Source organism: Microcaecilia unicolor, chromosome 11 (genome assembly GCF_901765095.1).
Source record: "Microcaecilia unicolor chromosome 11, aMicUni1.1, whole genome shotgun sequence".
In the NCBI taxonomy this organism is placed as follows: domain Eukaryota; kingdom Metazoa; phylum Chordata; class Amphibia; order Gymnophiona; family Siphonopidae; genus Microcaecilia; species Microcaecilia unicolor.
The window spans coordinates 192173866-192186847 of record NC_044041.1 but is presented as its reverse complement, the minus strand read 5'-3'; the positions used below and the strand labels follow the sequence as shown (position 1 = coordinate 192186847).

At 44.4% G+C, this 12982-nt stretch overlaps 1 non-coding gene across 1 annotated transcript; it reads left to right on the top strand.

Moving 5' to 3' along the window:
• The first annotated feature begins 239 nt into the window (after positions 1–239).
• On the top strand, positions 240–454 carry LOC115481270. Its single transcript, XR_003943926.1, has one exon. It is a non-coding gene; the product is annotated as a small nucleolar RNA SNORA73 family (small nucleolar RNA).
• Positions 455–12982: the final 12528 nt, after the last annotated feature.

The following is a 12982-nucleotide window of genomic DNA, read 5'->3' as shown; positions in this document are numbered from 1 at the left end:
AGGTACAACCACATTTAAGTTTTTACTTGAGGCTCTGGACAAAGTTACTTATCCAAGCAGTAAAGGCAGGGTTTGAATCCTTATTCTCTACCAGTTGTTTCACTTTTGTGTGCCAAGTTATTTTACCAGTAGTTAAATTGGTACACAATGCAATAGAACAGTAGTAAAAAGTATATAAACGTGCACTTGATTAATAAAATCCTTAATTTGAATGGTTCTCCTGCAATATGTTTTAACTTCCAATGTGGACATCCAAGGAGGATGCTGTCTTGGCTCTGTCCTTGTGGCGTAAAAGAGCGTAGAGCCCTTGGGCTCCATGACGTATGGTCTTGTTCCACGACATTGGAGAGTGAGGTAGTCCCCGGCCTCCGGGCTGCTGAGGGCTTCATCCTGTATATTCCTACAACTCCTCAGTCTTCAGTGACTGAGGAGACAAACCATGCAGGATACATTCAGATGACATAAGCTCAAGCTTTGCTGCCTTTTAAGTTTTGTATTTTTAAAGTTTATCATTAGCAAAAAAAAAATCTGGTAGACAGAAACAAAACAGGATGTCATTTAGGATTTGCTTTTTGTATAATCATGTAAACTCTTAACTAATAAGCCAATAAGAATATACAGTGTCTGTAGACCAGTTTTCCATAATTCTTATCTTTTTAACCTTTTTTTTCCAGGTAAGATGGACAATAGTCTTGAAAAAGATGACTTCTGTTCTGTTCATTTTGATGGGGGGGTGGGGGATCAGCATTGTAAGCACTTTGAATATAAAAGGATCGTATTCCAATCCCATGTACTGTATTTTAAAAAGGTATGTTCTGAAATGCTAGTCTACAGCCAAAATGCTTCCAAGATAAATGTAGTGATGAGGGGGGAGGGTGGAAGGAGGGGTTATATTAGACATTGATGTCATGAATATCGTCAAGTTGTAATTCATCTCCTCTTAGCATTATAGGTGTTAGATCTCTCCTTTACTAAGAGGGAGGGGCTGTTGGGGGGGGGGTTATCGTTGTTAATGAGGGTCATAGGTTGAGTAGCTTAAGAAGGAGAGAAGTTACATGTCTACATTTTTTTAGAAAACTTTCCCCAATATGCCTGTTTTTGGAGAATTGATAGGCACTATACATACATCTGTGGATATTATGTATTGCTCGCCATTCCATTAATAACAGCGCTGAGAAGTAAAAGGAGTGGAGGAGTGGCCTAGTGGTTAGGGTGGTGGACTTTGGTCCTGAGGAGCTGAGTTCAATTCCCACTTCAGGCACAGGCAGCTCCTTGTGACTCTGGGCAAGTCACTTAACCCTCCATTGTCCCATGTAAGACGCATTGAGCCTGCCATGAGTGGGAAAGCGCAGGGTACAAATGTAACAAAAATAAAATAGATACTATTGGAGATTCTACATGGAATGTTGCTACTATTGGAGATTCTACATGGAATGTTGCTATTCCACTAGCAACATTCCATGTAGAAGGCTGCGCAGCCACATTGGCGATCTGCAAGGGCCGACTTCTACATGGAATGTTGCTAGTGGAATAGCAACATTCCGTGTAGAATCTCAAATAGTAGCAACAGTGGAGGAGTGGCCTAGTGGTTAGGGTGGTGGACTTTGGTCCTGAGGAACTGAGTTCGATTTCCACTTCAGGCACAGGCAGCTCCTTGTGACTCTGGGCAAGTCACTTAACCCTCCATTGCCCCATGTAAGCCGCATTGAGCCTGCCATGAGTGGGAAAGCGCGGGGTACAAATGTAACAAAATAAAAAATGAAGGTTCAGAAGGCCCTCTGTATTAGTTATACTGAGGAAGTGGAAGGACATGTTAACAGTAATTTGGGCTGGGTTATCAAGTTGTTGCCTTAAATAAAATGCGTTGAAACATAAACAGAATCAACTTGAAACATGGTGGGGGGGGGGGGGGGGGTCAAAGGTCAGGATGGGAAAAGGAGAAAATTGTTAAAATTTTGATGATGGAATGCACTACTTTGGCTGCTTAAGTAGGGCTTGATAGTTAAGCTGTTGTATATTGAGCCTGTAGAATGTGTTTAACATGTTGGATCATCAATAAAAACTGTTGAAACATAAATGTAGTGAAACTGCTAATTATTTGGTCAGTGAGTACGACAATGATGCTTCAGAACATGACTCTTGACTTACGAATGACAGAGGAAAATTGGTCTGTAAGGGGAAGGTATTTCAGTTGTAAATATATACATTAATCATTTTCCGTTTCATCTAAGAATAAATCTGAGTTTGGTTAGTACTTTTCTTTTTAAGGAAAACAGTGAATGATGCAATCTGAGTAGGATATTGTCAGAAATATGAATTGCATTGTTTCTTGTAAGTTGCTCTGGTTGCATTATCTATGACCTTCTACATCACTATGCTGAACAAGTTGCTTTATTGCGGTTCCAGAGATCATATAGTGTCGTGTTGTCTGTCTTGTCAGTGTTTAATTTTGCAAAGGGACACACCTATGTTTAAAATCCGCCCTTTTCTTTCCGAGCACTCTACCAAAACCCTCATCCACACCCTTGTCACCTCTCGTTTAGACTACTGCAATCTGCTTTTTGCTGGCCTCCCACTTAGTCACCTCTCCCCTCTCCAGTCGGTTCAAAACTCTGCTGCCCGTCTCATCTTCCGCCAGGGTCGCTTTACTCATACTACCCCTCTCCTCAAGACCCTTCACTGGCTCCCTATCCATTTTCGCATCCTGTTCAAACTTCTTCTACTAACCTATAAATGTATTCACTCTGCTGCTCCCCAGTATCTCTCCACACTCGTCCTTCCCTACACCCCTTCCCGTGCACTCCGCTCCATGGATAAATCCTTCTTATCTGTTCCCTTCTCCACTACTGCCAACTCCAGACTTCGCGCCTTCTGTCTCGCTCACCCTACGCCTGGAATAAACTTCCTGAGCCCCTACGTCTTGCCCCATCCTTGGCCACCTTTAAATCTAGACTGAAAGCCCACCTCTTTAACATTGCTTTTGACTCGTAACCACTTGTAACCACTCGCCTCCACCTACCCTCCTCTCTTCCTTCCCGTTCACATTAATTGATTTGATTTGCTTACTTTATTTATTTTTTGTCTATTAGATTGTAAGCTCTTTGAGCAGGGACTGTCTTTCTTCTATGTTTGTGCAGCGCTGCGTATGCCTTGTAGCGCTATAGAAATGCTAAATAATAGTAGTAGTAGTAGAGGAGTAGCCTGTTGGTTAGTGCAGTGCAGCTCCTTGTGACTCTGGGCAAGTCACTTAATCCTCCTTTGCCCTTGGTACAAAATAAGTACCTGAATATATGTAAACCGCTTTGAATGTAGTTGCAAAAACCTCAGAAAGGCGGTATATCAAGTCCCATTTCCCCTTCCCCCTTTCCCTTATGACATCACAATATCAGAAGTGAGCCAAGTATCAGGCAATCAAGCCATTGTGACATCACTGATGAAGTTGGCTCTTAATGGTGGACTGAGCCTCCACCTACCCTCCTCTTCTCCTTCCTGTACACATTAATTGATTTGATTTGCTTACTTTATTTATTTTTTGTCTATTAGATTGCAAGCGCTTTGAGCAGGGACTGTCTTTCTTCTGTTTGTGCAGCGCTGCGTACGCCTTGTAGCGCTATAGAAATGCTAAATAGTAGTAGTAGTAGTATGTTTAGCCAAAGAGATGCCATATACTTGTTTGAACAATGCAGGTAACTTCTGCTATATTTGCGGTGAAATGACTTTTGCATCACAAAAGCGGCTATAACTGTTGTGGTTAAGAGAGCCTACCACCTTTGTTTTGGCTGCAAAATTGAAGATCAGGACAAGAGCTAGGCCTTCCTACACATAACTCAACACTTGAGCAACAAACCTCCAGTGGTTGAACAGGAAAAGGTAATCTATGCCTTTCAATGCCAATGGTTTGGACAGAGCAGGCAGACAAATCCTATCGGCAATTACTTTTGCATGGTGCCTCCAGTTGGAAAAGGTTTGTCAAGGAAGAAAAAGTGGACTGTTCAGTATCCAAACATTCCATCAACTTTACGCCCTGTGCGCAATGGAAGATGACTGCCACTTCCTGATGCACCAAACCCATTTTCACTTGTTTGACAAGGAAGACAATGAAACTTCTGTGGGACTATGTAAGAGTATGGCACAGCTGTTGGGCTCCAGACTAGACAGCTGCACGGGAATGGGCATGGACCCAGGTCCGCAGGGATCCTGCTAAAAACTATGCTGAACGGAGCATTGCTTTCCCTCCCCTGAGCCACATACTTCAAGGCGCCCTGGTGGTCTAGTGGCTTCTTCAGGGCAGGAAAGATCCCCACTTTCCTGCCTGCTGCTGATCCTCTTTTTAAGGAAAACCATGAATACATCTGAATGGGATATTGTGTCAAAAATATAAATTGCATTGTTTCTTGTAAGTTATGGTTACATCATCCATGACTTATACATCACTATGCTGAACAAGTTGTTTGGCTGCCAAGACTCGAAGTGGTTACCTCGTGTTACTTCCATGGAAGTCTTGCGAGGCCACCGCTTGAAGTCTCTGCAGCTATTTTAAACAAGTGGCAGCAGGGAGCAGGAAAGTGTGGGGATCTTTCCTGCCCTGAAGAAGCCACTTGACCACCACGGTGCCTTGAGGTGTGTGTGGGGAGGGCACTCAGGGCTGCAGGGGAGGTAGATGCAGTTCTGTGTTTGGAGGTGGGAGAGAGGAGGCTGTAAAAAGGGTGAGAGTTGTGGATGCAGGCAGAAGGGAGAAAAAGATTGGTAAGGAGCAAAGTTTGAGAACAAAAGGCGGTACAAGGCTATCTAGCCCATTATATGGGTTGAAGCCAGTAGGCAGAGATTGCTTCCACATTGGTTCACCCAAAACAAAAGAATACTAGAAATAAGGGACTGCCTATGTGTTCTCCATCTGTAAGTCAAAAGCTGGTCCAGTTGGGTAGGCAGTGCCTTAAAAGATGGAGGAAATAGATAATTTTTGTGTCCCATGTTGTAGATATTCAATTTTTACTTCATGAAATTTATATCACTAAAACAGCTTCAAAAATTATTGTAGCTGGAAGAGTGGTGTGGTAGCCGTGTTAGTCCACTCTTAAAGGTAATCAATAGAAATCAAACAAAATAAAACATGGAAAAGAAAATACCTTTTTTATTGGACATAACTTAATACATTTCTTGATTAGCTTTCGAAGGTTGCCCTTCTTCCTCAGATGCGAAATAAGCAAATGTGCTAGCTGGCAGTGTATATAAGTGAAAACATTCAAGCATTACTATGACAGTGAAATAGATACCATTGGAGATTCTACATGGAATGTTGCTATTCCACTAGCAACATTCCATGTAGAAGGCTGCGCAGGCTTCTGTTTCTGTGAGTCTGACGTCCTGCACGTATGTGCAGGACGTCAGACTCACAGAAGCAGAAGCCTGCACGGCCACATTGGTGATCTACAAGGGCCGACTTCTACATGGAATGTTGCTACTATTGGAGATTCTACATGGAATGTTGCTATTCCACTAGCAACATTCCATGTAGAAGGCGGCGCAGGCTTCTGATTGAGTCTGACGTCAGACTCACAGAAGCAGAAGCCTGCGCGGCCACATTAGTGATCTACAAGGGCCGACTTCTACATGGAATGTTGCTAGTGGAATAGCAACATTCCATGTAGAATCTATAGAAATCAAACAAAATAAAACATGGAAAAGAAAATAAGATGATACCTTTTTTTATTGGACATAACTTAATACATTTCTTGATTAGCTTTCGAAGGTTGCCCTTCTTCCTCAGATGCAAAATAAGCAAATGTGCTAGCTGACAGTGTATATAAGTGAAAACATTCAAGCATTACTATGACAGTAAAATAGATACCATTGGAGATTCTACATAGAATGTTGCTACTATTGGAGATTCTACATGGAATGTTGCTATTCCACTAGCAACATTCCATGTAGAAGGCTGCGCAGGCTTCTGTTTCTGTGAGTCTGACGTCCTGCACGTACGTGCAGGACGTCAGACTCACAGAAGCAGAAGCCTGCACGGCCACATTGGTGATCTACAAGGGCTGACTTCTACATGGAATGTTGCTACTATTGGAGATTCTACATGGAATGTTGCTATTCCACTAGCAACATTCCATGTAGAAGGCGGCGCAGGCTTCTGATTGAGTCTGACGTCAGACTCACAGAAGCAGAAGCCTGCGCGGCCACATTAGTGATCTACAAGGGCCGACTTCTACATGGAATGTTGCTAGTGGAATAGCAACATTCCATGTAGAATCTATAGAAATCAAACAAAATAAAACATGGAAAAGAAAATAAGATGATACCTTTTTTATTGGACATAACTTAATACATTTCTTGATTAGCTTTCGAAGGTTGCCCTTCATCAGATTGGAAATAAGTAAATGTGGTAGCAGTATATATAAGAGAAAATCAAAGCATTACTTTGACAGTCTGACAGTGGGAGGTACCCTGTTTTCCCGAAAATAAGACAGTGTCTTATATTAATTTTTGCTCCCAAAGATGCGCTAGGTCTTATTTTCAGGGGATGTCTTATTTTTTCATGAAGAAGAATTCACATTTATTGTTGAACAAAAAAATGAACATTGTCTGTTTTTGCTCAGGGGTGTGGCATTGCAACTTAGGCTCTCCTTTTTTTTTTCTTTTCTTTTAACGTCTTTCAACACCACCTCCAACCAGTCCTGCTTGTTTCGAAGCTCCGCCCACACACCTCCCACGGAGTTGCAGATTCCCCCGTCCCTTTGATTTCAACCCCCCCCCCCTCCACGTTACTGACCCCTTGCCCCCGTGACGTTTTTTTTTAGCAGCGCGAGGAACTGAGTGACACGGCGCTAGGGGTGGGAGGGCAGAACAGCGCGAGCAACTTTGTTGTGATCAGCTGTGCTCCGAGGGCAGGGCTAGCGAGTGGAGGGCGGAGCTATTACGAAGCTGACGAACACTTTAGGGCTTCAGGCTTCACTGCAACGCTGGCGGCTTCAGAACGTTGGATGTGCTTTTTATTAGGTAGGATTTCGTCTTTGGGTTGCAGCGAAAAAAATTAAGGTTTCTGTGTCCATGTCCCATTGGGGCCAAACAAAAACTTTGCTAGGTCTTATTTTTGGGGGAGGCCTTATATTTAGCAATTCAGCAAAACCTCTACTAGGTCTTATTTTCAGGGGATGTCTTATTTTCGGGGAAACAGGGTATGCATGGGAACATCAAAGCATTTCATTGATATTCTAACAGGTGGTGTGGGAGGGTGATAAACAGAAATACAACTTTATGGTTTATAATGGGCTAGAAAACCCAGATCCTTAAGTCCTGTCTGTTGGGTGTCAAAATATTCAATCATTCTAACTTCAAAGGTCTTACGTTCTTGTATTGTTTTAAAGTTACCTTTCAGGATTCTTACTGTGAAATCACTGGTGCAGTGTTCTAGCCCATTATAAACCATAAAGTTGTATTTCTCTGTTTATCACCCTCCTCTCACCTTCCCACACCATCCTGTTAGAATATGTCAAATTCTATTTGATGTGTGTCTGTTTACAGACAAAGGTCTGGTTGAAAGCAAATAGGCTGAAATTAAATATAGCAAACTGTTTTTGTCAAATTCTCTATTAATAGGCATTAAAAAAAAAATTGAAGGTTGAGGGACAGAAAATAAAATCTGTGATAAGATAGACGTCCAAATAGGTTTTGAAAATACCAATTTTGTAGACACTTTATGCAATTTGTCCAAATCACAAGGGGTGAACATTGTACAGTCAAACCAAATGTAACATCTTACCCTCCCTCTTCTGATGTCATATTTTTGTTTCAGATCCTATGTAGTTTTCATCTTGTGTGTTCCATAATAGATCCATGTCATCTTCAGCTGTTCTATCTTCCAAGCTGCCCCATCTTTGTTGACCGAGCATGCACACTTGACATATATTCCTCCCCTTTTAACGGCCAGTGCTCAACACTAGGAGCATGCATATAATTTGCTTGCTGTTAGCATTGAGCATTGGTTGCTAATTTAGGTTCACTGTTCCACCTGGTGTTGTGCATTGCCCTTTCAGGCAGTATGTAGTACTGCAGGATTGGTTATACTGAGCAAGAATTCACACACATATATTTTAAATTTTGTCTAGAGACCAGTGCTTGGCATCTTCTATGGTCTGCTCTGTCAGCAGTAGCGTAGCTAGGTGGGGCGCAGGGGGAGCAGTCGCTCCCCCAAACAGGTTTTTTTCTACCCTCTCCCATGCGAGGCTCCAATCTTTTCCTGCCTCTTCTGCCCGCTCTCCCTCAAGCACCGGCGATTCCCATAGTCAGCCTTCTGACAGCGTGCGTCATCGGGGCCTCTCAGGCGCATCCCGCCTCTGCGGAAAACAGGAAGTTGCAGAGTAGGCGGGATACGCCTGAGGAGAGGCCCCGACGACGCACGCTGTCAGAAGGCTATGGGAATTGCCGGTGCTGGAGGGAGAACGGCGCTTCGGGCAGTAAAAGTGACCAGACCACGCGGATGGGGAGAGCAGACAGAAGAGAGGGAGAAAGAGGCAAAACTCTGGAGGGGATGGAGCAGCGAGAAAGCGCTGCCCAAGACCAGAGTGGAAGTGAACCTATTTAGTCCACTGTAAGCAAGGTAAGGAAGCCAATTTGTAATCTGTTTCCACTTTCCACCCCCTCCTCCCCCACTTAAAACAAAGCAAGCAAACTTATGAGGTGCTGTATCCACCTTGTCATTCTTTAATGTTGCTCCATCTTAAAAGGTGGAGCAGAAAAGAAATAATTGAATATCACAAAAACAGCTTCAAAAATTACTGTAGCTGGTAGAAACTGCAATTATAAACTCTATAGTTTGTGCTCATTTTTCTTCACTTCTTATATATAGACTAGTAAAAAAGGCCCGTTTCTGACAGAAATGAAACGGGCGCTAGCAAGGTTTTCCTCGGAGTGTGTATGTTTGGGAGAGTGTATGTGAGAGTGACTGTTTGAGAGTCAGAGTGAAAGTGTGAGTCTAATCCATGCTCCTCTGTCACCTGGCCCCTCCATTCATCCCTATCCAGCAATTCCCCTCTCTCCCTGAGGCCTGCCCTGCAATCCATATCCATCCATGCCCATCTGTCCCCTCCATTCATCCTTATCCAGCAATTCCCCTCTCCCTGAGTCCTGCCCTTACAATCCATACCCATCCATGCTCCTTTGTCACCTGGCCCCTCCATTCATCCCTATCCAGCAATTCCCCTCTCTCCCTGAGGCCTGCCCTGCAATCCATATCCATCCATGCCCATCTGTCCCCTCAATTCATCCTTATCCAGCAATTCCCCTCTCTCCCGGAGTCCTGCCCTCCCAATCCATGCCTATCCATGCTTCTCTGTCCCCTGCCCCCTCCATTCATCCCTTTCCAGCAATTGCCCTCTCTCCCTGAGCCCTGCCCTCCCAATCCATGGCCATCCATGCTCCTCTGTCCCCTGCCGCCTCCATTCATCCTTTTCCAGCAAGTCCCCTCTCTCCCTTCCATGACCCCCCCCTCGCATCCATGCTCCTCTCTCTCCCATGTCCCAGCCTGGCCCGCCCTCTTCTCCCCCCCCCCCCTTCGCATCCATGCTGTCGTTTCTCCCCTGCCCTCCCGCTCCCATTGTTGTACTTTACTGGCCACCCTGTTCTCTCCCCCCAACATGTGTGTTTTTTTTTTTTTCTTGTTTTTAAATTTACCTCCGTGGCGGTTCCGGCAGCGAAGCGTCAGGGAAGGAGGCGGTGCTCCCGACGTCTAGGTTTCCCTTCGCTGTGTTCCGCCTTCTTTTGACGTCATCCTTGACGTCAGAAGAAGGCGGAACACAGCGAAGGGAAGGCTAGACGTCGAGAGCGCCGCCTCCTTCCCTGACGCTTCGCTGCCGAGTGATGCGATTGGTTGTGTCATTGCTCCGCCCTTGACGTCATCACGTTTGACGTGTGGGCGGGGCAGACACAATGCGATCTCACCCCCTTCACGTTGGAGGTGCGTTTTATATAGAGAGATGTCCAGATTTCAGTGAGGCTATCCTGTTTCCTGATGGGTCCATCTTAACTGTAGTTGTAGTCTGCCTTCGGAAGCCTGGTGTTATAAAGGTGATAGAATATACTGAAATTAAATGGAAGTAGAATTAAACTCTCCTTTCATTGGGGCACATGGGATTACTACTATTTAACATTTCTAGAGCGCTACAAAGTGTACGCAGCGCTGTACAAACACAGAAGAAAGACAGTCCCTGCTCAAAGAGCTTACAATCTAATAGACAAAAAGTAAAGCATTTAAATTTAAAATATTTAAGCAGTCAAGCACAAGAGAACAGTCACAGAAGGACAGAAGATGTTGAAGGGTGGTCAGTGTGATTAGGTGTAACTCTGGTTGGAGTAGTGGGAGAAGGTGATAGAAGAATAGAAATGGGTGAGGTAAAGTAATGAGTGGGTTGATAGGGAGGTTATATAAGACATGTCACTCTAGGGGTGGGTGGGTAGAGGGGTAGGGTGGGTGGGATTAAGTCTAAAGCAGGAGAAGGTATTCTCTGCAGCCTATCTGTGAGATGGAAAATGCTCTCTGAAGCTGCTGCACATGCTGCTGCACATGGGATTACATCTTCATCTGTTTTGTAGACGTTTACCTTTTAGATACATAAAGGGATTATTCTGTTTTGAACGTGTTTCAGGGGCAAGTAGTTCTATAAATCAAAATAAATATATGGTTTCATGCAGATCTCTTTTGTTTAGACATAAATGGGCTATAAGCCCCTAATTCAGTCCACTGGTTTTCCTATATTTTGTTCTTGTGATGACTTATGCCAAAACTGAAAACTCTTATCTCTATCTGGTTGATAATAAAAGGAACACTATCTGCTCTAAAAAGTTTTGTGGCTCTACATGAGCAATTGGATGTTGAATAAATAAGTATGTTTGTGCCCCTAGTCATGCATCCTTGAGTAAGTCTTCACTGGAACAAACTTGCTTTCCTTGTGCCATCACTATCGAGCAGGATAGGCAGTGTCTTAAAAGGTGGAGGATAAAGGATTTTTTAAAAAACAATAAAAAGTGACAACGTGGATGCAGCAGCTCACAGGTTTGCTTGTTGTTGTGAGAGTACAGCAAGGACAGCTGTGTGGGGAAGGGGAAAGTGAGATTGGCCTAATTGGTTTCAACATTTTGATGTCACTTGGCCTCCTGTCTATTAAACCTCCTTGGAGTTGCCAGAGGAGGGACTGTGGGAGCATGCCAGGGAGATATGTGGCCCCAAGGAGGATGGGGAACACTGAAAGATGGGGAAGAAGGCTAACATGGGGGGAGAGAGAAGGGTAAATGCTGGACAGGGAGGGAAAAGGACAGAGTCAATACTGGACGGGGAGGAGAGGAGAGGGACATTGGAATGCAAAGAGGCAGTTCTGGAAATGTAAGAAATGGGGACACGGGCACTACTGAAAAGGGGGTGAAAATAGGGGCTGTATGGAAAAGGAGGGGGATAGGGACACGGGCCCTACTGAGAAGGGGAGGAGGAGATAAGGGCACTACTGGAAGGAGGAATGGGGATAATGGTGAAAAAGTGGTGAGATGGGGACAAAGAGGTAATGCTGGAAAAGGGAGAAGATGGAACACAGGGTAGTGCTGGAAAAAGGGGGAAGATGGGGACACACGGCAATGCTAGAAAAAGGGAGAGATGGGGACACCTGGATGGTAGATGCTGGAAAAGGGGAATATGAGGAGACCAACTAGGCTTGTGCTGAAAAATGGGGGAGATGGGGACACAGAAATGGCAGATGCTGAACTTAAGGGTAGGATAGGGACAAGGGAGATGCTGGACAGGACAAATAGTGGTGCAGAGGAAAGAAGGTTGGTGCACTTGGAGACAGAAGAAATCAGATGGGCAAAAGACCCTGTAATAGCAGAAGAAACAGAGAAAAACAGGAAAGAGACAGCGGGACCAAAGCAAATGCGAAAATAAATTGTTCAAACAGCAGTAGAGGGATCCAAGTGCATTTTCTTAAGTCATTTTGGATGTACTGCAGCACAGATTTTGGGTAGAATCAGGGACTGCAAATCCCATATGAATTTGGGATGTGAGTTCACACTAGGACTGGTTGAAAAATCTCCTGGAACTGGATCAGGTGGCAGCTCTATACACAGCTATTTCATAGTGGGGTCGTAAAATGCAAGATCAGTGCCAAACAGATGTAGAGAAGGAAAGGAACAAGACGAGGTGAGAGAAGAAATAGAAAGGCCAGCCTGGAAAAGAATTTGTAAGGCTGACTCATGGAATATGGAAAAAAAAGACTGGGACCAGCCAAATTTCCAGACGACAAAGGTAGAAAATGTTATTTAATACTTTGTAAGGACTGAGATGTACCTGCTTTGTAAAATGTGTATTGCCCTCGCGGAAGTTACGTCAGGTGAGGGCGGGACATGGAAGGTAGGAGTGGTCTGCTGCTGTTTGCTGCGCTTTGGAAGGTGAGGTGCTTAAGTTCAATGCCAGGGAGCGATGGAGGGTGAGCGGGCCCCCCCCCCCCCCGTTCTCCCCTCTCGGTGGCCCTTTCAGGCGCTGATATAACCACTTTGGTGACTGAAATATACATGCTGTCCAAGGAAGAGATCAGGTGCCCTCTGATGGTATTCCCCACCTCATACACACAGAGATTGGGTTATTTTTGAACTCTTTTGAACAGCGTCTATATTTTAGCCACCCAAGTGCTTATATCAGTGCCTGACAGAGTCGACCATAAAAGATTCCAAGCACTGGTCTCTAGAAAAGATTTAAAATGTATGCGTGTGAATTGTTGCTCCGTGTAACCAATTCTATAACTCCTACCAATCCTCAATGCAGAATTGCAGATATCTATCTATCTATATATATAATTCTCACCTCCAACGTTCTGTCCTGCCTGGGACCGTGGCTCCTGTGGTCTGCTAGGCACCATCATGACATGTGCCCCTCACACCCCTCCCACCGAGTTCCAGACTCTACCCTTCCTCTGATTTCAACACCCCCCCCCTCTGCGTT